The sequence below is a fragment of the Mus caroli genome, unplaced genomic scaffold (assembly GCF_978045245.1).
Source record: "Mus caroli unplaced genomic scaffold, Mus_caroli_1 scaffold_8, whole genome shotgun sequence".
In the NCBI taxonomy this organism is placed as follows: domain Eukaryota; kingdom Metazoa; phylum Chordata; class Mammalia; order Rodentia; family Muridae; genus Mus; species Mus caroli.
In genome coordinates, this window is record NW_028227263.1 from 55,653,485 (window position 1) to 55,675,828 (window position 22,344).

The following is a 22,344-nucleotide window of genomic DNA, read 5'->3' on the forward strand; positions in this document are numbered from 1 at the left end:
ATCCCAGCACCAAGAAGGCAGAGGCAGTTGGTTTTCTGTGAGTTCAAGGCAAATTTGGTCTAAATAAAACATTTGGGGAGAACTGGGGCCCCTTAGAGAAACCCTGTATCAAAAGATGAACACAAAAGCAAGTAAACAAACAAAACTAAAGCAATAAAAAGTTCATCCAATCTACTCAACAAAAGCAATTTTCCAGTTCATTAAATTCTCTTTGGACTTTTCTTTCATTTCCATTCTACCACCAACCTACTCATTCATAATCTAGTAAGTGTTTTCAAGTAAAAAAAAAAAATCATTAGAATATCTCCATGACTCTTTTCATAGAGAAGCACACAGATCTTTCAATTGAGTTGCTCCTGAGATCCTAGATGCTGCAGAAATGACCTGTCACCGTGCAGGTGGTCTAGAAACACAAGGCAAGGTTTGAATTTTAAGGAGAAGAACAAACAAGTGTTTTAAATAATAGGATTCTCTGAAATGAGAATAAAAAAATTAACCCTAACAACTTCTATCAAATCAGCCTTTATAGTTAGCAAAAAACAACACACCTGCACCAATTTACAGAAAGAAAAAATAAATAACCCAAAGCCAGTGAAAGGCTGTCTGTATAAAAGGAAAAGGGATAAAATGGATAAAGCTAAGATAAAATATAGGGAGCTAGCAATTCATATTCTAGAGCTGTACAGTACAATTTATAAAGCCTCTGGACATTTGGATGCTCACACACACACATGCATGCACACACACACACACATACACACACACACACACACACACACACACACACACACACACACACACAAATATGGCACCTGACACCATTTCTAAGAAATCATGAAGGCTGAAGCATCATAGGCAAGACAATGAGCATGAGGAAAATCCCCTGTCTCAGTCTAAGTCTTGATTTTATCTTTTCCTACACAGCTGACTTATGGATCTTTGAAGCCTGATTGTACTGGCTTACAGGAAGATCATCACTAATGTTCAGAAAAGTGTAGAGAGAGAGAAACATATCTATTTTTGAAAAATCCCATCTAATGTCAAAATTTTTGGTAATCAGTTATTCCAGGATAACAAAAATAATGTTCAGCACTACTCTATTTGTTCTTAAAAAAACTCTCAAAGCAGGGACTCGGCACTATTGGCACTAAATCAGTAATGGAGCCCATGCTTAGTATGTGCAAGGCCTTGGATTCAATTCTCAGAATCTAAAAGGGAATAAAGCCTCAAAGCATTTATATTAGGGACCTTTGGGAACAGGTAAGATATGGAGAAGATATGCTCTTCTTAAGCCACCAAAGATAACCAAATACCTTTTATAATGCTCTCTTTATTAAATATGAGAGAGAAGTTCAACAATAGACCAAATCAAAACCTCTTCAAGCCATCTACCTCAGCTGCCCCTCTATAGATTTTAGGCATGAAATTAGCAAGTAAGATAAAAAACCCCTTACTGGCTACAAGATGAATAGGTAGGCTTCCCTACTTCATTCATGTTTGCCCTTACATATCAAAGTATACCTCAACCTTCTAAATAAAGAGAAGATAGTTCTGTTACCCATCTGTTGCTTTGAATCTCCTCATATAACTTAGTTACATGACTATCAGAACAGAAAAGACAGCATCCCAGCTCACGCTGTGCCATTTACTCCCTGGGATGCCTTTGGAAGGTTCTATGGAGAGTTCTTCCTGTAAAACATTTCCCCTCCTCTTACTCCCACGACTGTCTCTTTGCTACAAAACCTTTGGGGCCCTATCCTTTGGAAGCAGCCTCCTTACCCTTGTTAATTACTCCAGTCTCAACCATGAAAATCCTTTAAGAGTATTACAAACTGTATTCCCTTACCATAGATAACTACCACAGATACAATATTCTTTCCAGATTCTGCAACTGCCTCATCCTTTCAACTGGACACTGCATCACTTTCTCAAACCTACATATCATCGCCAACTCTCAGGCCTGGCTTCCACTTCCTCGCAGCTTTGCTAAGTCTAGAATGTCACTCAAAATGACCCACTTCTTTTCTTGTGACAATCTCTTCCCTTTCTCAAGGTCCACCGCAATCTTAGACCTTCCTATGTTAGTCTCCAAGACCTTAGCTGCAGGTGACAGGTCTTAGCTAGAGCTTTGAGTATTTCAATTTTTCATAGAATAACATTTTTTTAATTAGAAAATTTGTTTTGTTTTCTTTCTTATAAAAAGGTCAAGAAATATTCTACAATACATGTGCATACACTAATACATCTATGTCTAAGATTTTCCAACCCCTCTTGCCTGGCAGTTCTGGTTAGCAGTCTATTATGGGGGGGGGGGGCGGGGAGAGAGAGAGAGAGAGAGAGAGAGAGAGAGAGAGAGAGAGAGAGAGAGAGAGAGATTTAATGGTAAGACAAATTGCTCTATAATATTTTCACAATGAGAACTCAGCCAATTCAGATCTAGCCCCAGATATCAATTCCCCACACATTTGTATTCTGACAGGCCTATCACAGTGACCTATTTTCATACTAGAGACTGAGTTAAGAATGTGATTGTTTTTTGCAAAGAGCTGAAATGAAAATTTCAAGAATGGTATTAGGAGCAATGAATAAATCAAACATGAATTCTTTGTAAACAGACTCATAATATGAGTCTGATGAAATATCTATTTTTAGAAGCTGCTTGGCCTTGTTTGATGCTGTAAGTTCAAACCACCGACCAGCTCAGTCTTTTATAGTAACTTTTATGTGCTTAATCATTTCTTTACTGATGGTTACTGATCAAAAAGAAATTTAAGACATAAATGTTTACCAAATCCAATGAAAAATATATTCTTCTTCAGTACTTTCATTTCTTTTGTGGAACCACTATAAAGGAAGAAAATATTTTGTGTGCTGAGGCTCAGAGTGTGCCATCCTAAAATATGTCTTGTTGACATAAGGATTATTTTGAGCTAAAGGCAATCGAGAAAAAGAAGATGAAAGGCAAGTGTTCTGCCTTCATCCTATCGACAGGAAAAAAAATCGAGATGATTTTTACTTATTGAAGTCAATTCTAGACTCTTAGCCCAGAGATACATCAGAAGAATGTATGTGACAAACCTTCCTCAATCCATCCCTTTCTGTTGCTATTAGTTTTCTCACGGCTTTCCCATCCCAGATTTACATATCCTCAAAGAGCACAGGCCTCTTAGTTTGGCCATCTCAATTTTGAGCAGGTTTGTTTTCCTTGGCTAAGGTGTTTTATGCTGTGGTTTGTATATGTGGTATCACACAGAAAGCTTGTGTCCCAGAGGCTCCATCCCTAGTTAGTGGCATTATTTTGAGGAGGCCCTGGGAATATTAGGAGGGTGGCTCAGCTGAAGAAAGTAGGTCACTGTGAGACTGTCTCTAGACAACATATCTTGTTCCAGGACCTTCTCTATCTCTAAGTTTTTGTCACTATGATGTGCCTAACTCTGCTTTTCTGTGTCTTCCCACTATGATGCTGTACCTCGCTATAGTCTATGAACAATGATGCTGACTTATCCAGGGACCAAAATCTCTGAAACTGAGTCAAAACAGGTATTTCCTTGCTTTAAGTAATACTGTCAGTTACTTTATTTTTGTCACAATGAGAAAAGTCTAATATGATATACAAAGCTAAGACCCTATAACCCAGAAGTACTTGTCATTTAGTTCTCCTATGACCTATGTTCATGGATTTGTTTGCTTTTTCTCCTGTTAATAACTTTTGTCAATACAATTTATAAAATGTAAACCTAAGGCAGTAGACACATTTATTTCCTTTCTATTCAATCATAAGGACTCAGTATACAGGGAGTAAGCAGAGTACCTGTCCTCAAGGATTTTAGAATCCACTAGTGAGGAAGAGCCGACCAGAGTGCAGGTCATAGGTAGAGGAAGTAACCATTGCGGCACTCTTTGGAAGAGTAGATCTTTTCCCTGTTCTCTTCTTGCCTTTTCTGTTTCCCACCTGCTGTAAAGCAAACAGCCTCCTCCACCACACAGTAAGTACCCTTCCATAGTGCTTTTACCCTCACCTCAAGCAAAAAGCAATTTCTTGGATGAAAAAACTATGAACCAAAATAAACCCTTCTAAAAATAATATAAAATAACTTGAAAGGATTTTTAAGAAGCACTGTGAAATAATATGACTAATGGAGTCTTCTTCAGAAAGAAGATATTGAAGTACCTGAACAAGGTGGGAAATGAGTAAAGGGGGCAAATGTGACAGCCCTGGGCTGGGAACATACTTGAGTGTACAGACACGGCAAGGAGTTTAGGTGAGAAGTACAGAGATGAAGAGAGATCGGGAAAACTGAAGCCTGCATGACAGGGTCAGGAAAACAACACAAAAAGGAGAATGTTTTTTCCAATTTCCACAAGCAACTCTGTAGTCACAGAAAAGACACAGCCCTTAGTTTATGTAGAAGAGTATTTTGAACTACACAAAATATGGTATCTCCACATTAGATAGAAAACAAAATTAGCAAGAATGAAAATGTTTTACTTTTTGAACATTAAAATACAAATCACATCCGTGTCCCTCTTCAGAATTAATATATAAGTATATATTATTATATGTATTTTTATACACATTGTAGAGGAATATATGCATACACATTCAAGCAATACATTATATAAGCAAATCTTTACTTTTAGGAAAATAATATTTCTATTTTTAAAACACAGTTCTTAAAAGTTTATATTGTTATCTATTGAAGCAATATCAGTTTAGCTTTTAAGACAAGTGGATAGAATTTGCCTATCAAAGTGACTATCCAAATTATTTTCTTTAAACAAAAAGTTAATTTCCTGGTTTCCTTTAGTTACGTATTTTAGACAATACTTAGATTCTTATGTTTTGTCATCATGCATGTCAAAGAATTTAATTAAATATACTTAAATTTAATTAAAAACCTGCCTACACAGTAAAATTTTTTTATGTTTGCCTTTCTTTTCTTTTCTTTTCTTTTCTTTTCTTTTCTTTTCTTTTCTTTTCTTTCTTTCTTTCTTTCTTTCTTTCTTTCTTTCTTTCTTTCTTTCTTTCTTTCTTTCTTTCTTTTCTTTTTTTTCTTTGAGACAGGGTTTCTCTGTATAGCCCTGGCTGTCCTGGAACTCACTCTGTAGACCAGGCTGACCTCAATATCAGAAACCTGCCTGCCTCTGCCTCCCAAGTGCTGGGATTAAAAGCATGTGCCACCACCAGCAGGCTGATGTTTGCCTTTTTAATCTCTCTTTCCTTTCCATAATATTCTTGACCATTCTGTTTTCCTGTTTGCTTGTTTGTTTGATTGTTTGTGGGGGCATTTGATCATTTTTCCCAATTTATTTATTTAGTTTTAAATATGCTTTTTTATTTTTGTTTTCTATTAATTCTATGAGAATTTCATACAGTATGTTTTGACCATATTTGCCCCTCTGTAAATCATCCTGAAATCACCTTCTATTCCCTCCCTATCCTATTTTATGGCCTTTCATTTTTATTTCATCAAAAGAAAGAAAACAAAAAATTATAATCCAACCAACCAGAAAAATGCCCCAAATTGTAAAAATTGGCAAATTACTTTCAATTATAGCCCTAAACATAAGCTACCTTAACTATTTAATTAAAAGTTACAAGCTAGCTTATTGGATTAACTACACTATGAGAACATCTGCTGTCTCCATGAAATACAGATCACTGAAAAGGAGACCCATAAATTGATAATCAAAGGATAAAAGTCAATACCCTTAACCATCAGGAAAATGCAAATCAAAGCTATATTGAGAGTCCATTTCAATGGAGTCATAAGGGCTGATATTGATGCAAATAACAAATATAGCAATGATATGGAGAAAGAGCCCCCTCATACAGTAGTAACATAACTGCTGTAGTCACTATGGAAACAGTATAGATATTCCTCAAACTATGTAAACAATAAAACACTGCCATATTGTACAGCTGTATCTCTCTTGGGTAAAGACTAAAAGGATGATAAGTCAGCATACCACAGAGATACTTGCAAGTCTATATTTACAGCAATACTATTCACAATAGCAAAAACAATAGCCAGCCAAGGTTTTACTGGGCTATAAAGAAGAATACAGCTATAATATTTGAAAGAGAAAAGATGAAAATGGAGATCATAATTTTAAACAAAGTAAGATAGACTTAGAAGGGCAAAAATGATTTTTTTGTTATTTCTGGAATTTACTTTTAAATATACACATGACACAAAAGTGGAACAGGGACTATGAGAGAGATGGAGAAAGCCTACAGGAAGAAGGGATGAGGAGCAGTCATAGCAATGAGTATATGTGATGTTAAAACAGAAAGAAGGACTATTTGTGGAGATGGGTGGGCAAGAAAAAGGAGGAGAGTTGAGTAGAGCAGTAGAACCCAGAAATCTCAGCACCAAGAAGATGAAAGAAGACAAAAGATATTAGAAGTTCAAGGCCAGCCTCGTCTATGGGGTGAGTAGGAGTCCTGTCTGAGCCACATAAGACCCACCAGGAAAAAATTAAAAATTAATGAATGAGCAAAGGAAGAGGAGATGGGGGAGGGAAGGAGAGAAGGAAGGAGAGAAGGAAGGAAGGAAGGAAGGAAGGAAGGAAGGAAGGAAGGAAGGAAGGAAGGGAGGGAGGGAGGGAGGGAGGGAGGGAGGGAGGGAGGGAGGGAGGGAGGGAGGGAGGGAGGGAAGGAGGGAGGAAAGAAGGAAGTAAGAAAGAAAGAAAGAAAGAAAAGGAACAAAAGATAAGGAGGGCAGAGGAGGGAAGTAGAGATAATTAGGGATAAAATATGATACACATGTATGAGAGTAAAAAATGCATCACAATTAAACTCATTGCTTTATATATGAACTAAAAATGTTTAAAGGTTTAAAAGAACTATATACAATTTTAACAATGCAGGAGTAAAATCTTATTAAAAGAACCTGGAAATTTGAAAGAGCAAGACAGACCTGTAACAAGATGGCCATATCATAAAAATTGAGAAGATGAGATTATAATGATACTTCATTCCTCCTTAGAATAGGGAACAAAATACCCATGAAAGGAGTTACAAAGTTTGGAGCTAAGACGAAAGAATGGACTATCCAGAGAATACCCTACCCGGGGATACATCCCATAATTAGCCACCAAACCCAGACATTATTGCATATGCCAGAAAGATTTTGCTGAAGGGACCCTGTTATAGCTGTCTTGTATGAGGCTATGCCAGTGCCTGGCAAATACAGAAGTGGATGCTCACAGTCATCTATAAAATGGAACACAGGGATCCCAATGGAGAAGCTAGAGAAAGCACCCAAGGAGCTGAAGGGGTCTGCAACCCTATAGGTGGAACAACAATATGAACTAACCAGTAACCCCAGAGCTTGTACCTCTAGCTGCATATGAAGCAGAAGATGGCCTAGTCGGCCATCACTGGGAAGAGAGGTCCCTGGGTATTGCAAACTTTATATGCCCCAGGACAGGGGAATGCCAGGGCCAAGAAGCAGGAGTGGGTGAGTAGGGGAGCAGGGCGGAGGGAGGGTATAGGGAACTTTCAGGATAGCATTTGAAATGTAAATAAAGAAAATATCTAATTAAAAAAGAAGAAGAAAACCTAAAGACAGAAAAGAGAACCTGTGATGAACCCACAGTACAGGGAAAAGCATAAGCTCTTTTCAAAGAATTAGAGGCTAAAAAGAATTTGGAAGGAATGTGTAATGAAGGTTCGATGTTGAATTTAAGGTATGAATGAAAATTAAATGGTCTTAACCAAGTCTTAAGCAATGTCAAAAAGATAATCTAAGGCAGTTCTCAACCCTCCTAATTCTATGGCCCTTTCATACAGTTCCTCATGTTGTAGTGACCCCAATAAGGAATTTACTACATTGCTACCTCATAAGTCTAATTTTGCTGGTGAATTGTTATGATGTAAATATCTGATATGCAGAATATCTGATATGAGACCCCCAAAGGGATCATGACTCATAGGATAAAGGCCACTGATGTAAGGGATAGGGCTGTATCTCAGTGATAGAGCACTTGGCTTTATTGTATGTTCAAATCCCTGGGTCAGTCCCCAGGGCTGTAAAAAAAATAAAAATAAAATAAAACAAAAAAATTTTAAAAAAGTAAAAACCAGGTAAAGATAAACATCTTAGTTATCTTTATAACTAGATATTGCACAGCCATATAAATTGTTTTAATGAGCAAAGATCAGTTACAACTGTTAAAGAATTCAAAGAGAACATGTGATTGACACATCTACATGAAATGTGCAAGGCAAGGGTCTAGATTAGACTACCTGTCTATGAAACTAGCTCACTGAAAGAATGTGATGTTAGCAAATTATTTAAACCTTTTTTTTACCTTAATTTTTACTCTTCTAGGTGGAAATAGTGATGCCATTCAAGTCTTTGTTTTTAGGGGTAATTATATAAAATTAATTTATGTAAACCACTTAGAATACTGTTGGATACACACAGAAAATACTCCTGGTGTTTGAGGTAAGTACACTGCTCCAAACTTCTTCCCCACCAGCTCCTAGGCCCACACCTGCTGGAAGGATGTGATAATTGACAGAAGCCAGCTATGAGGTATAAAGCAAGAGCAGAGGACAAAGAATAGTTTCTATGTTCATGATGACAGTGTACTTCATGATGCTCTGTCCGTTTCAAACGAACATAAAAAATCATTGTGTGATACCATCTAACAGACTTCAAACTTCTCTCCACTTTCTGTTTCAAGCCTTTTAATTGAAGATAGCTTTTTTTCTCAGATAATATAGATTCCATCCATCTCCTCCTCCCTGTTCCTCCCAACATACCCTCCCATCCAGATCCACATGCACATATACACATATATGTATGTGTATATGTGTACATATGTATGTATGTGTATATGTATGTATGTATGAATATATATAGATATATTTATGTCAGATATATCAGATATATTCCTGTCTTTCATTAGAAAACAAAAAAGCTTCTAAGGGATAATAATAAAATATAATATTTTTAAAAACCCCAAACTAACAATCAGAACAGGACAAAACAAAGAGAAGGAAAAGAGCCCCAAAAAGGTATAAGAAATAGATGTAGATACAGAGACTGTCCCTCCCACCCCCAATTCACACACTCAGGAATCCAATCAAAGCACTAATCTCTGTTTAGATCTGACCCCATTTTAACTGGATTTTTTTCTTGATATCTAGACTTTTATTTCTTTATATATTGTGAATATTAGCCCTCTATTGGATGTATAGTTGGTCTTTTCCCATCCTGTAGGCTGCAAATTTATCCAAATGATTGTGTTCTTTGCCATGTAAACTCTTCTCAGTTTCAGAGGTCACATTTATTGATTGTTGACCTTAGTGTCAGAAAGTTCTTTTATGTGCCAATGAGTTCAAGGCTATTCTCCACTTTCTTGGCTATCATTTGAAGTGTTTTTGGCTTTATGTTGAGGTCTTTTATCTATGTAAAGTTGGGTTTTGTGCAGTATGAAAAGATCTTCTTACATGCATCTATCCAGGTGGAATACCACCATTTGTTGAAGATGCTCTTTTTAATCCAGTGTGTATTTCTGACTTTCTTATCCATAGATAAATATGGATATTTGGGTTCTTCTACATGCATCTATCTAGTTGGAACACCACCATTTGCTGAAGCTGCTCTCTTTAGTACAGTGTGTAGGTCTGGCTTTCTTATCCAAAATCAGGTGGTCACAATGTGTGGGTCTTCAATTTGATTTCATTGACATGTCTGTTTTTGTGCCAATACCATACTGGTTGTATTACTGTAGTTTTGTAATACAATTTGAATTGAGGCAAGGTAGTACCTACAGTAGTTGTTTTATTACTCAGGATAGTTTTAACTACCTTGATTGTGTGTGTGTGTGTGTGTGTTTCCATATACAGCTGAAATTTGTTCTTTCAAGATCTGTGATAAATTTTTTTGGAGATTGCATTGAATCAGTGGATTGCTTTTAACATGGCCTTTTTTAATATAATAACCATACTGTTCCATGAGCATGGGAGGTAATTCCATCTTCTGATTTCTTCTTCAATTCCTTTATCCAATGTCTTAATTTTTTTATCACACAAATTTCTCAATTGCTTAATTAGAGTTACTGCAAGATGTTTTATATTATGTAAGGCTATTGTGGGAGTGTGTCTCCTTGATTTCTTTTTCAGTCTGTTTGTTGTTTGTATATAGGAAGGATGTTGATTGTGTGTGTGTGTGTGTGTGTGTGTGTGTGTGTGTGTGAGTGTGTGTGTGTGTGTGTGTGTGAGAGAGAGAGAGAGAGAGAGAGAGAGAGAGAGAGAGAGAGAGAGAGAGAGGAGAGAGTTAATTTTGTATGTAGCTACTTTGAAAAGATTCAGATCTTTTGACCAGTTGAAGGAGTTTCCCAGCAGAATTTTAGGGTCATTTATGTACTTGATCATATAGTCTGAAAAAGATAATTTGACTTCTTTCTTTCCAACTTGTATTCTCTTGATTTCCTTCAATTGTCTAATTCCTCTAGCTAAGACTTCAAGTACTATATTGAATAGATATAAATAGAGTGGGAAACTTCTTGTTCCTGATGTTAGTGAATTGTTTTGTGTTTTGTTCTATTTAAGTTGATGTTGGCTATGGAATTGCTAAGAACCACCTTTATTATGTTGAGGTGTGTCCCTTGTATCCCTCAACACTCTAGGACTTTAATTTTGAAGGGGCGTTGGATTTTGTCAAAGGTCTTTCTGTTTCTAATGAGATGATCATATGGTTTTGTCTTTCAGTTTGTTTATATGATAGATTATACTTGTATTTTGAAAAATTCCTGAACCTCTGGGATTAAGCTTCCTTTATCATGATGGATGATCTTTTTGATAACTTCTTGGATTTTGTTTGCAAGTATTTTACTGAGTGATTATCTCTGCCAATGGGGGTCCTTAGCTGGTTTGTACTGTTGTACTTATATGCATTTCTCTGGGGAAAATTTAGTTATGGCAGAATGTGTTCAAATTCAGTGTGGAGGAAGAGCTGGGATCACATATTAGTGGAAATGTGGCAGGAAATGTTTTCTGGAGTGTAACATGAAAGCCCTTGTCAGAACTCTTAGCAGCTGGGTCATTATCTCAGTGTGATAGCATTACAAAAGATTTCTGTTTCCATCTTTGTGCTTTTTTGAATTTAAAATTTTTTTCATGACTAAATTGTGTTTATAACAAGAAAAGAAACAATTATATACCTTAAGAAGTTGAAAAGAACAACATGCAAACATTTTACATACGATTAACCCCACTCTAAAGTAAGGGAGCACACACAGGTAACCGTGTGTAGGGAAAGTATCCAAATAACTGAAACTGCATCAGCAACCGCTCCTCAGGGAGAAATATTGTTCTGCCTTCTTTGTTCTTCTCTACCTTTATAATAACGAAAATGTGGTACTTCCATGAGAATACTAATTAATTTTATTTGAGCCTAAAACTGCAAGCAGATTTAACTTAGCTGCTTGAAAAACAAGGCTTTGTTTTTCTTGTTGCCTAAAATAAGACTATCAATTTACTGGAAAATCATTTCCTGATCAAACTGTAAATGAAGAAAATGCAAGCAGGAGGAGAAGGAAAGGCTATCACTGGATGAGAGGGTGACAAGGATTCCAACCTCTTCTAGGCTTTTAGAACTGCACAGCAACCCTTTGAGTTGTCTCTTGACAGCTCCTTTTCCAACACTCTATGTGGCTATTATAAGCCCTCACTTACTCATCAAGATTCTGTCCTTCACCCTCTGCAGATGACCTTGCTACCTGCTTTCTCCAAAATCAGATGTCATACACTGTAAAATTCCTTTCTTTCTCTAAGACTTATCTCCAAGCTCACCCATATCTTACAAGTTTTTCTATTTGTTTCTTACTAGGATTTAAAGCATGTAAAGTAATGGGATTTGTTAATGAATTTTCATACATCCTTTATTTTCATTGACTCTCTTCCTTGACTTCCCTCTGATGTCCCTCTCGGTCTCATTCCTCTATCAGGATCTCTCTTCTGCTTTCATGTCACTTGTAGGTCATTGTTTCTCCTTTTATTCCCCTCACTCCTGACATTAAAGATTTTTTTGTTCCTGTTTGACTATTGACACATAGACACACACACACACACACACACACACACTACACACACACACATACACACACAGACACACACACATACCAGTTGTCTTTAGACTGGCTTATGTTGCTTAATGCAGGTTTCATGATCTCCTTTCTCTTTTTAGATGAGTGAAGTTCCACATTATCTTTATCAATTCATCTGCTGATAGAACTCTAGACCAGGACTATTGCCCCTAGGGGCATTGTAGCAGTGGCTGCTATGTCACATGTGCATCAGTAAGTGTCAGAGAGGAGAGAGTTATGTTATGCTCAGTGTTCTGACCTGTGGACATCTGAATGGCTTAATAGCCCAACAATACATGAAAAAAAAGGTGGCCTTCAGTGAAATCAGCACCATTCAGACCCAAATGGAATCCCAGGGCAGGAACAAGCCAGAGACTACAAGAACCCTACCTGAGATCTCAATCACTGGGCAGGAATGAGCCTAAGACAGAGAACCCTCACATGGGGCCACTCAGGCACTACCAGGTAAAGAAAGAATAAAGCCCCCAAACAACCCTCAGATTAGCTCTGGGGCCTGGGCAGGGAGTTAGCCTGAGATGACTACCAGTTCAGTGCCACACAGATCTGGAGGGACAGACCATGTCTGAGATGACCCCTGCCCAGTGCCATATTTCCTAAGACCACTCCTGAGATGACCCCTGACATTCAGAGACCCTAGGTGCCACCAAGAGGACTAAATAAGCAGTGGAGAAATAGAAGGATGCGGGCACAATAAAGAGGGGCAGAACTGGAGACTTGAGGGTAATGAGGAACAGCCTGATGTGAGTAGTCAGAGATGCCACCTGGAACCATGGTTGGGTCCTGGCCTGTACTATCACTGGCGGGGGCGGGGGGAAGGCATGTCTGGGTCTGTTACTACTAAAGACCAGGTGGTCTGGGCTATAGCCCAGGAACATGTTATTGCCTGAGAGCTGTATGGGAGATCTGGCCCTGGGAGTATGAGCAGGAGAGTTGACCCTGCCCCTAGCCAGCTGCAGTACTCAGAAGAGCAGCCCCACACATTGTGGAAGCTGTAGATGAGACAGCACAGAAGATGTTAGCATGGGAGAGCACTACTCCTCCTCTCCTGTGTGGTGGTATGAACAAAAGAAAGAAACCCTCTGCCCTTCTCACTGCACACTACCTATAGTAGGTGCGAAACCTGGCCCTGGGGACATGAGAGCAAGAGAGATGGCCCTGCCCCTCACCACCTACAACACTTGGCAGAGCATGCCCTACCACTCATCTGAGTACCACATTGAGCTGTTTTCTGATGGGGCACAAGCAAGCCAGCTCTGAGAGCATGAGTCTGGGAGAGCTGTCCTCATCACTTGACATGGATAATGAAGAGATGCCCCCCTCCCATTGCCACTTATCACCTACAGCAGGCAGGAGAGCTGGCCCCAAGGTCATCAGAGTAGGAGAACTAGACCTGTATCCTCCCTGGTCAGCAGAGTAGAGCTGGCCCTCGATATGGACATTGCAGTTGAGTTGGAGTGCAAGAGAGCCAGCCCTACTCTTGGCAGCTGGGCTGTGGCAAGGAATGAGGGAGAAATGCTCTTCTCCCCTCCCTTGCCACCTATGGCAGGCAATAGAGCTAGCACTGAGATCATTGGAGTGGGAGAAGTGGCCATGTAATTCACTGGATGCAACACTTGGGAGAGCAGGCCCTACATCTCACCTGGGCAGCAGAGTAGAGTTGGCACTGATTGCAGGGGTTGTGAGTGAGCTGGCCTCAAGGATGTGAAGGCAGCAGAGCCAGTAGACTGACCAACTCAGTCTACTGATCCAGGCTTTGAATTGGCCCACCCCAACATCCAGCCCATTAATTAATTGCTAGAGTGCATAAAAGGGCCCATCCTACAGATTCAAAACTATATGACACAGAGCAACAACAGGATACCTGAGCGAGTCCCAGTGAGGTTCCGGTATTTATAGAGTAACAGAAGCTAGAGGCCTCATACCAGACTAAGAAGTCACTGCAATTAGCATTCACAAGCAAAGCTGTGTGGGTAAAGAGTATACTGTGGGACACACTGTGACAGGACTATAGCTTCCACAATGAGATTATTTTTCTCTGTTGAGGGGAATACGCAAGGGTGGAGGGCAGGTATGAGGAAAGGGAGGATGAGTAGGATTGGGGTGCATGATGTGAAATTCACAAGGAACGAAGAAGAAGGAGGAGGAGGAGGAGGAGGAGGAGGAGGAGAAGGAGAAGAAGGAGTTATTTTAGTTTTTAACTAGTTTAAAAAAAAGAGCCAGGACTAACATGATTCATAAAGCAGGAGATTACCTGTAATAGCATAAAGATAAATCATGTGTTTAGGATTAAAAGTCTTTGCTTTATTAAATCTTCATATCAGCTGTTCCATTTAGATACATAAGCTTCTGCTTCAGACTGGTGCAAAGAACAAAAGGGTGCTAAGAAGAAGGGTACTCAGTCAGTTCAGGAATGTCTAGAAGTTAAAACTATTCCATGACATGCCTTGTTATAGAAGGACAAGCAGAAAAGCTAATAGCTGGAATAAAAGTTACTCTATGAACACCCCCTCCTTCCAAGGCTCAGAGATTATTAATAAAGAGGAAACAGATCTCTGTGTGAGATCCAGAAGTGGTGGATGACATGTTTTTCAAACCCAGCAGGACAATTACACCTATGAACTCACACAGCAGCTATGACAATCCACGCCTAAGACAAAGGCAAGACAAGCTCAAGCCAGAAAAACATCCCAGTGTGGTGGGTGTGAAGTCCCCACCAAAGCTAAGGAGCTATTGTGATTGATACCTTCTGAGAGAGCAAAAATCCATTTTCATTAAAGGCGTTGATTCTGGTAGGTTGACCATGATCTAGGTGAAAATATACATTCACAAGTATATGGACAGCACCAACTGGACTTGATTGGAGGAAAAGAAGAAGAATACACAACACTGCATAGGTAGTGGAGTGGGTAGGTCTGAGAGGAGCTAAAGAAGAGGGATGACCATGATCAGAATACATTGTACAAAATTCTCAGAGAACTAATAAAAAGGAAGAAAGTTACTCAATAAAAGACAGGTTTCTGAATCTCCTTGGTGAAAATCAATCACTTGGGAAAATTACTAGAACCCCTAAAGATAGAAAATGATAACTTATAAATAAATAAACTGTAGACAAAATTTTTTATATTGATTACCTGTCTTTAACCTAAAGTTATCTGGAAAAATGCAAAATAAGAAAATATTATTTTGTACAGCTCAGTGGATACTTGGCTTAGCCTGTTATTTCATTAACCAAAAATACACAATAGTTATTTTATATAGTAACGCAGTAGATATATGACTCTTTACAAACACATTTTTCAATGGTTGAATGTCAATGATCTTGCTGAATATCTCAAAGGAACACTAACAGAGCATATAAAAGCCATTAACACATAAATCCAGCATTCAGGGCAGGCCAATAAATCTGCAAATGTTTTTCTGTCTGACTTGAATAATTCTTTGTTAGCTATCTCAAGAGATAAGAAAGTTAATCTCCACATTGCAGCCATTGTGAGGCCATACAATGTGTCAGGTCTCCACATTGCAGCCATGGTGAGGCCATACAGTGTGTCAGGTTTTGTCTTCTGTGCTCACTTGCCCCCTCCCTGGCTCCCTTTCCCATACAGGAGAAATTCCAAGTGCATGTAGAGACAGCCAGAATCCTACAGGATGTTATTCCCCACTACCTCCCTCTTCATCTGCAACTATCATTTTCTCCTAACTCCTGATACCCTACCTCCTTCAAATACTTAGCAGATATGCACCTTATTTTAAACATTCCTTATCCAAGACAATTTCCTCATCTGTTTAAAAGTGATACCTTTCTTTCCTTTGTCAGAAGTGACATCTTTTCTACAAAGTTTTCTTATACTTCTTAAATTCATTCCCTAATTCTACCATAATTTATCCATTGCATTTATCATTATCTGGCATACTCTCGTTTTTGTTTTTTTGTTTTGTTTTTTTTTTTATCACCTCATTTCCTGATGCCTGGAGTTTAACTCCCTGTTGTACATTTACATATAGAAAAGTACTTAGTACAAAGCATGGTGGTTCATGCCCAGCAAGGTCATTCTTCATTATAGAGTTTTATGGTAGCATAAGCTATGATTCCCTACCTCACATCTCTACCTATAAAAGAAAAGAAAATACTCAGAATATAATAGGGTCTCAATAAATGTTTACCAAATGACTACCTAATAAAAACTAAATAGGATAAGACCACCAAAATAGGCTAATGAGGTCTGCATTTTATCTCACTGTACTTTGCAGGATGAAGAAGATGGCCAAAGGAATTTTAAGAAGAAAAAAATAACAAAGCACCCCACACATGAGAATTACAGGAGGCAAATCAGAGGAAAAGCATAAACACATTCTACAGCTCAGGGTCGAAGAGACAGGAGTTTATAGATCACCTTCTGTTACAGTCGGATTCAAATCTCCTTAATCATTATTAGTGACATCTTCACTAATACTTTGGGATTTCTGGATCATGTTCCTTCCCCTTATCGGGGGAAATTCGGCAAATTCAGCGGAATCTGCTACAGACTCTCTTCTCTTTACCATTGTGAAATGTACCTCACCATTCGTAGCAATATGCTTCCTGCATTTGAGTCCAGTATTTCTAATATTAGTACAGCCAGTCAGCCTCTCTTTTTTTGCTGTTGCTACTCATGAATATTCTTATGAATTTTCCAATATATTTATGGTTACTCACTGTGTATTTATCCTTTTCACTTGCCTCATTTATTTTCCACATATTAGACTATTTGATGTTATACTAACACAAAGTTGCCAATGCTTTAAAAAAATCACATTGTTTTTCACTTACACTTACTTCAATAGCATGTACTCTATTCTTAAAAGTCCATTTAATCATCTTTTTCACATAAAATACTGTGTTTTGCAGATCTAGACTGTGTATCTAATTTGATTACTTTATATAATTTCTTATTGCTGGTATAGGATTTTTCTACCTATACTTGTACAGTCATCAAATGCAAATTTTATTTTATAGTATCAAACATATTTATAAGAGCATTTGACCAATCTTGTTTGCTCATTTCTAATATCCCTATAATATAGCCTTTTAAATTATTTCCTCCTGCTAGCTTTTGGAGACTTAGTAATCCTTGTGTTTTAGAGAAAATGCCCCCTTTAGCCACCAAGTGTCAAGCATTGAAAACTGGCTTTCTGTTCCACTGTGATATTCTGCATCATCACACACTCAGAGACATGGAGCTATAGGCTAAAACATGTGAAACCATGAGCAAAAATAATTTCATCTTCTAAGTTGGCTTTCCTAGGTGTCATGTCCTGGAAATAGACCTCTCATTAACATGATATGTAACATGGCTGGACATCATTTTATGTTGCAGACAATAGAATTCTGCAATGGAAGGAGTTACAGAGATAAAGTTCAGAGCAGAGCCTGAAGGAATGACCATCCAGAGACTGTCCCACTTGGGGATCTACCCCTTAAACAACCACCAAACCAGACACTAGGCATATGCCAACAAGAGCCTGCCGACAGCAGCCTGATATAGCTGTCTCCTATGAGGCTCTATCAGTGCCTGGCAAATACAGAAATGGATGCTCACAGTCATCCATTGGACAGAGCACAAGATCCCCAATGAAGGAGCAAGAGATATGCCCAGGGATCTGAAGGGGACTGAAGCCCTATAGAAGGAACATCAATGTGAACTAACCAGTACCCTCAGAGCTCCTTGGAACTATACCACCAATCAAAGAAAACACAGGATGGAACTTGTGGCTTTAGCTATATTTGTAGCAGAGGATGGCCTAGTCAGTCATAATGGGAGGAGAGGCCCTTTGTCCTGTGAAGGCTCTATGACCGAATATAGGGGAATGCCAGGACCAGGAATGGGAATGGGTGGGTTGGGGAACAGGGTAGGGGGGAGGGGATAGGCAGTTTTTAGAGGGGAAATTAGGAAAGGGGATAACATTTGAAAGGTAAATATGGAGGGGGTGGGTTGGGGAACAGGGTGGGGGAGGATATAGGGGGCTTTGGGGATAGCATTTGAAATGTAAATGAAGAAAATATCTAATCCTATAATCAGCCTCCAAATGCTGACACCACTGCATATACCAGCAAGATTTTGCTGAAAGGACCCTGATATAGCTGTCTCTTGTGAGGCTATGCCAGTGCCTGGCAAACACAGAAGTGGATGCTCACAGTCAGCTATTGGATGGAACACAGGGCCCCCAATAGAGGAGCTAGAGAAAGTACCCAAGGAACTATAGAGGTCTGCAACCCTATAGGTGGAACAACAATATGAACTACCCAGTACCCCAGAGCTCGTGTTTCTAGCCGCATATGTAGCAGAAGATGGCCTAGTAGGCCATCAGTGGAAAGAGAGGCCCCTAAGTCTTGCAAACTTTATATGCCTCAATACAGGGGAACGCCATGGCCAAGAAGTAGGAGTGGCTGGGTAGGGGAGTGGGGTGGAGGGTATGGGGGACTTTTGGGATAGCATTTGAAATGTAAATGAAGAAAATACCTAATTAAAAAAATACTTCTGTTCTGAAAAAAAATAGTAAATTGATATTTCTTTTCAAACTGACCTTTCAATTTCTTCATAAAAATGATAAAAAATTTAACTTTAGAAAAAAAATCCTTTAAAGAAAAGAAAATATCCAGGGACTAGACAAGGCTGTCCACTTTCTCCATACCTGTTCAACATTGTACTTGAAGTCCTAGCCAGAGCAATTCGACAACAAAAGGAGATCAAAGGGATACAAATTGGAAAAGATGAAGCCAAAATATCACTTTTTGCAGATGATATGATAGTATATATAAGTGACCCTAAAAATTCCACCAGAGAACTCCTAAACCTGATAAACAGCTTCGGTGAAGTAGCTGGATATAAAATTAAGTCAAAAAAATCAATGGCCTTTCTCTACACAAAGAATAAACAGGCTGAGAAAGAAATTAGGGAAACAACACCCTTCTCAATAGTCACAAATAATATAAAATATCTTGGCGTGACTCTAACTAAGGAAGTGAAAGATCTGTATAATAAAAACTTCAAGTCTCTGAAGAAAGAAATTATAAAAGATCTCAGAAGATGGAAAGATCTCCCATGCTCATGGATTGGCAGGATCAACATTGTAAAAATGGATATCTTGCCAAAAGCAATCTACAGATTCAATGCAATCCCCATCAAAATTCCAACTCAATTCTTCAACGAATTAGAAAGTGCAATCTGCAAATTCATCTGGAATAACAAAAAACCTAGGATAGCAAAAACTCTTCTCAAGGATAAAAGAACCTCTGGTGGAATCACCATGCCTGACCTAAAGCTTTACTACAGAGCAATTGTGATAAAAACTGCATGGTACTGGTATAGTGACAGACAAATAGACCAATGGAATAGAATTGAAGACCCAGAAATGAACCCACACACCTACGGTCACTTGATCTTCCACAAGGAAGCTAAAAACATCCAGTGGAAGAAAGACAGCATTTTCAACAAATGGTGCTGGCACAACTGGTTGTTAACATGTAGAAGAATGCAAATCGATCCATTCCTATCTCCTTGTACTAAGGTCAAGTCTAAGTGGATCAAGGAACTTCACATAAAACCAGAGACACTGAAACTTATAGAGGAGAAAGTGGGGAAAAGCCTTGAAGATATGGGCACAAGGCGAAAATTCTTGAATAGAATAGGAATGGCTTGTGCTGTAAGACCGAGAATTGACAAGTGGGACCTCATGAAACTGCAAATCTTCTGCAAGGCAAAAGACACCATCAATAAGACAAAAAAACCACCAACAGATTGGGAAAGGATCTTTACCTATCCTAAATCAGATAAGGGACTAATATCCAATATATATAAAGAACTCAAGAAGGTGGACTCCAGAAAGTCAAATAACCCCATTAAAAAATGGGGCTCAGAACTGAACAAAGAATTCTCACCTGAGGAATACCGAATGGCAGAGAAGCACCTGAAAAAATGTTCAACATCCTTAATCATCAGGGAAATGCAAATCAAAACAACCCTGAGATTCCAACTCACACCAGTCAGAATGGCTAAGATCAAAAATTCAGGTGACAGCAGATGCTGGCGAGGATGTGGAGAAAGAGGAACACTCCTCCATTGTTGGTGGGGTTGCAAGCTTGTACAACCACTCTGGAAATCAGTCTGGCGGTTCCTCAGAAAATTGGACATAGTACTACCGGAGGATCCAGCAATACCTCTCCTGGGCATATATCCAGAAGATGTCCCAACCGGTAAGAAGGACACATGCTCCACTATATTCATAGCAGCCCTATTTATAATAGCCAGAAGCTGGAAAGAACCCAGTTGCCCCTCAACAGAGGAATGGTTACAGAAATTATGGTACATTTACACAATGGAGTACTACTCAGCTATTAAAAAGAATGAATTTATGAAATTCCTAGCCAAATGGATGGACCTGGAGGGCATCATCTTGAGTGAGGTAACACAATCACAAAGGAACTCACACAATATGTATTCACTGATAAGTGGATATTAGCCCAAAACTTAGGATACCCAAGATATAAGATACAATTTGCTAAACGCATGAAACTCAAGAAGAATGAAGACCAAAGTGTGGACAATATGCCCCTTATTAGAATTGGGAACAAAACACACATGGAAGGAGTTACAGAGACAAAGTTTCGAGCTGTGATTAAAGGATGGACCATCTAGAGACTGCCATATCCAGGGATCCATCCCATAATCAGCTTCCAAACGCTGACACCATTGCATACACTAGCAAGATTTTGCTGAAAGGACCCAAATATAGCTGTCTCTTGTGAGACTATGCCGGGGCCTAGTAAACACAGGAGTGGATGCTCACAGTCAGCTATTGGATGTATCACAGGGCTCCCAATGGAGAAGCTAGAGAAAGTACCCAAGGAGCTAAAGGGATCTGCAACCCTATAGTTGGAACAACATGATGAACTAACCAGTACCCCGGAGCTCTTGTCTCTAGCTGCATATGTATCGAAAGATGGCCTAGTGGGCCATCACTGGAAAGAGAGGCCCATTGTACTTGCAAACTTTATATGCCCCAATATAGGGGAATGCCAGGGCCAAAAGAATGGGAATGGGTGGGTAGGGAAGTGGGGGGCGGTATGGGGGACTTTTGGGACAGCATTGGAAATGTAATTGAGGAAAATATGTAATAAAAAATATTAAAAATAAAAAAAAGAAAATATCTAATAAAAAAATCCTGCCTCTCTTTAAGAGAGATGTATTTTATTCTTGCAGGCAGTTAATTTATTGACAGCTCAGATTTATGTTATCCACACTGTTATTAACTTAAACATTTCTAATATAGTCTTATTCTAACACTAGATGAGGGTAGTCCTCATCTTCAAGGACAGACTTTTGGGGGGTCAGCCAAATGACTGAGGTTTTCAGGTCCATTCTCTGCTCTAGCTGTGGAGAGATCAGTGCTATTTAATGCCACAAACCCCCCAGGTAGCTTCCAGACAGCTGTTCCTCGTGGCCAAACCTCATCAGATTATTCTGTACTGATGTAACTTACAATTTATCATGACGGAGAACATTTTTTATTCAGATTGCTGAGGTTCTTTTTCTACAATGTTCACCCATTTCTACCATTCTAATACCACAGGAACAATGAGACCCAGCATCTCTTCTTCCACACATTAAGGTGTTTCCCATCTACCACACAAAAACCTAGGGCTCCAACAAAGCTCACCGTGTATATTTGATTTACCTTAGGAAGCATAGTCTTGTGTAGTCTGTTGTCCAATGCCCCTGACAGTTTCTTTGTGACTTTTGTCCAGTTGTTGTTTACAGTACATATATAAGTCTGACACCTATCACACTCTACCAGACATGAATAAGAGATATTCGTATATTTTTATTTACATGAAAATTTTGTAGTAGAATATACCTAACTGTTTTTATTCACAAAATCACCTAAATGACAAATATGGTCTCAAATTGTGAAAACATTGTTTACTTTTCAAATTTTACTTTATTTTAAAATTTCCATAAAATATTGATATGATCAAGTACTTGTTCTTAATTCAAAGAGGAAGATGAATTGCTAATGGGTAAATGTATAGATATACATGTGTATATATCAGAGAGAGGTAAATAGTAATCTTCCCAAGAGAGTACTACATGAATAATAAATGCACACACTTTAATATTTCCTATGGGTCCTCTCTCTTTTCTCTAACAATAGCAACTTGCTTTTTCAGATTCTCAAAGG

At 38.6% G+C, this 22,344-nt stretch overlaps 1 protein-coding gene and 1 non-coding gene across 6 annotated transcripts in view; one reads left to right on the plus strand and one right to left on the minus strand.

The window, feature by feature from the left end:
• The window catches only part of Dlg2 (discs large MAGUK scaffold protein 2), a 2,003,181-nt gene that overhangs the window by 1,627,079 nt on the left and 353,758 nt on the right, over positions 1–22,344 (minus strand). The window lies entirely within an intron of this gene.
• LOC115031651 (small nucleolar RNA SNORA17) lies at positions 12,269–12,399 on the plus strand. Its single transcript, XR_003837320.1, has one exon. It is a non-coding gene; the product is annotated as a small nucleolar RNA SNORA17 (small nucleolar RNA).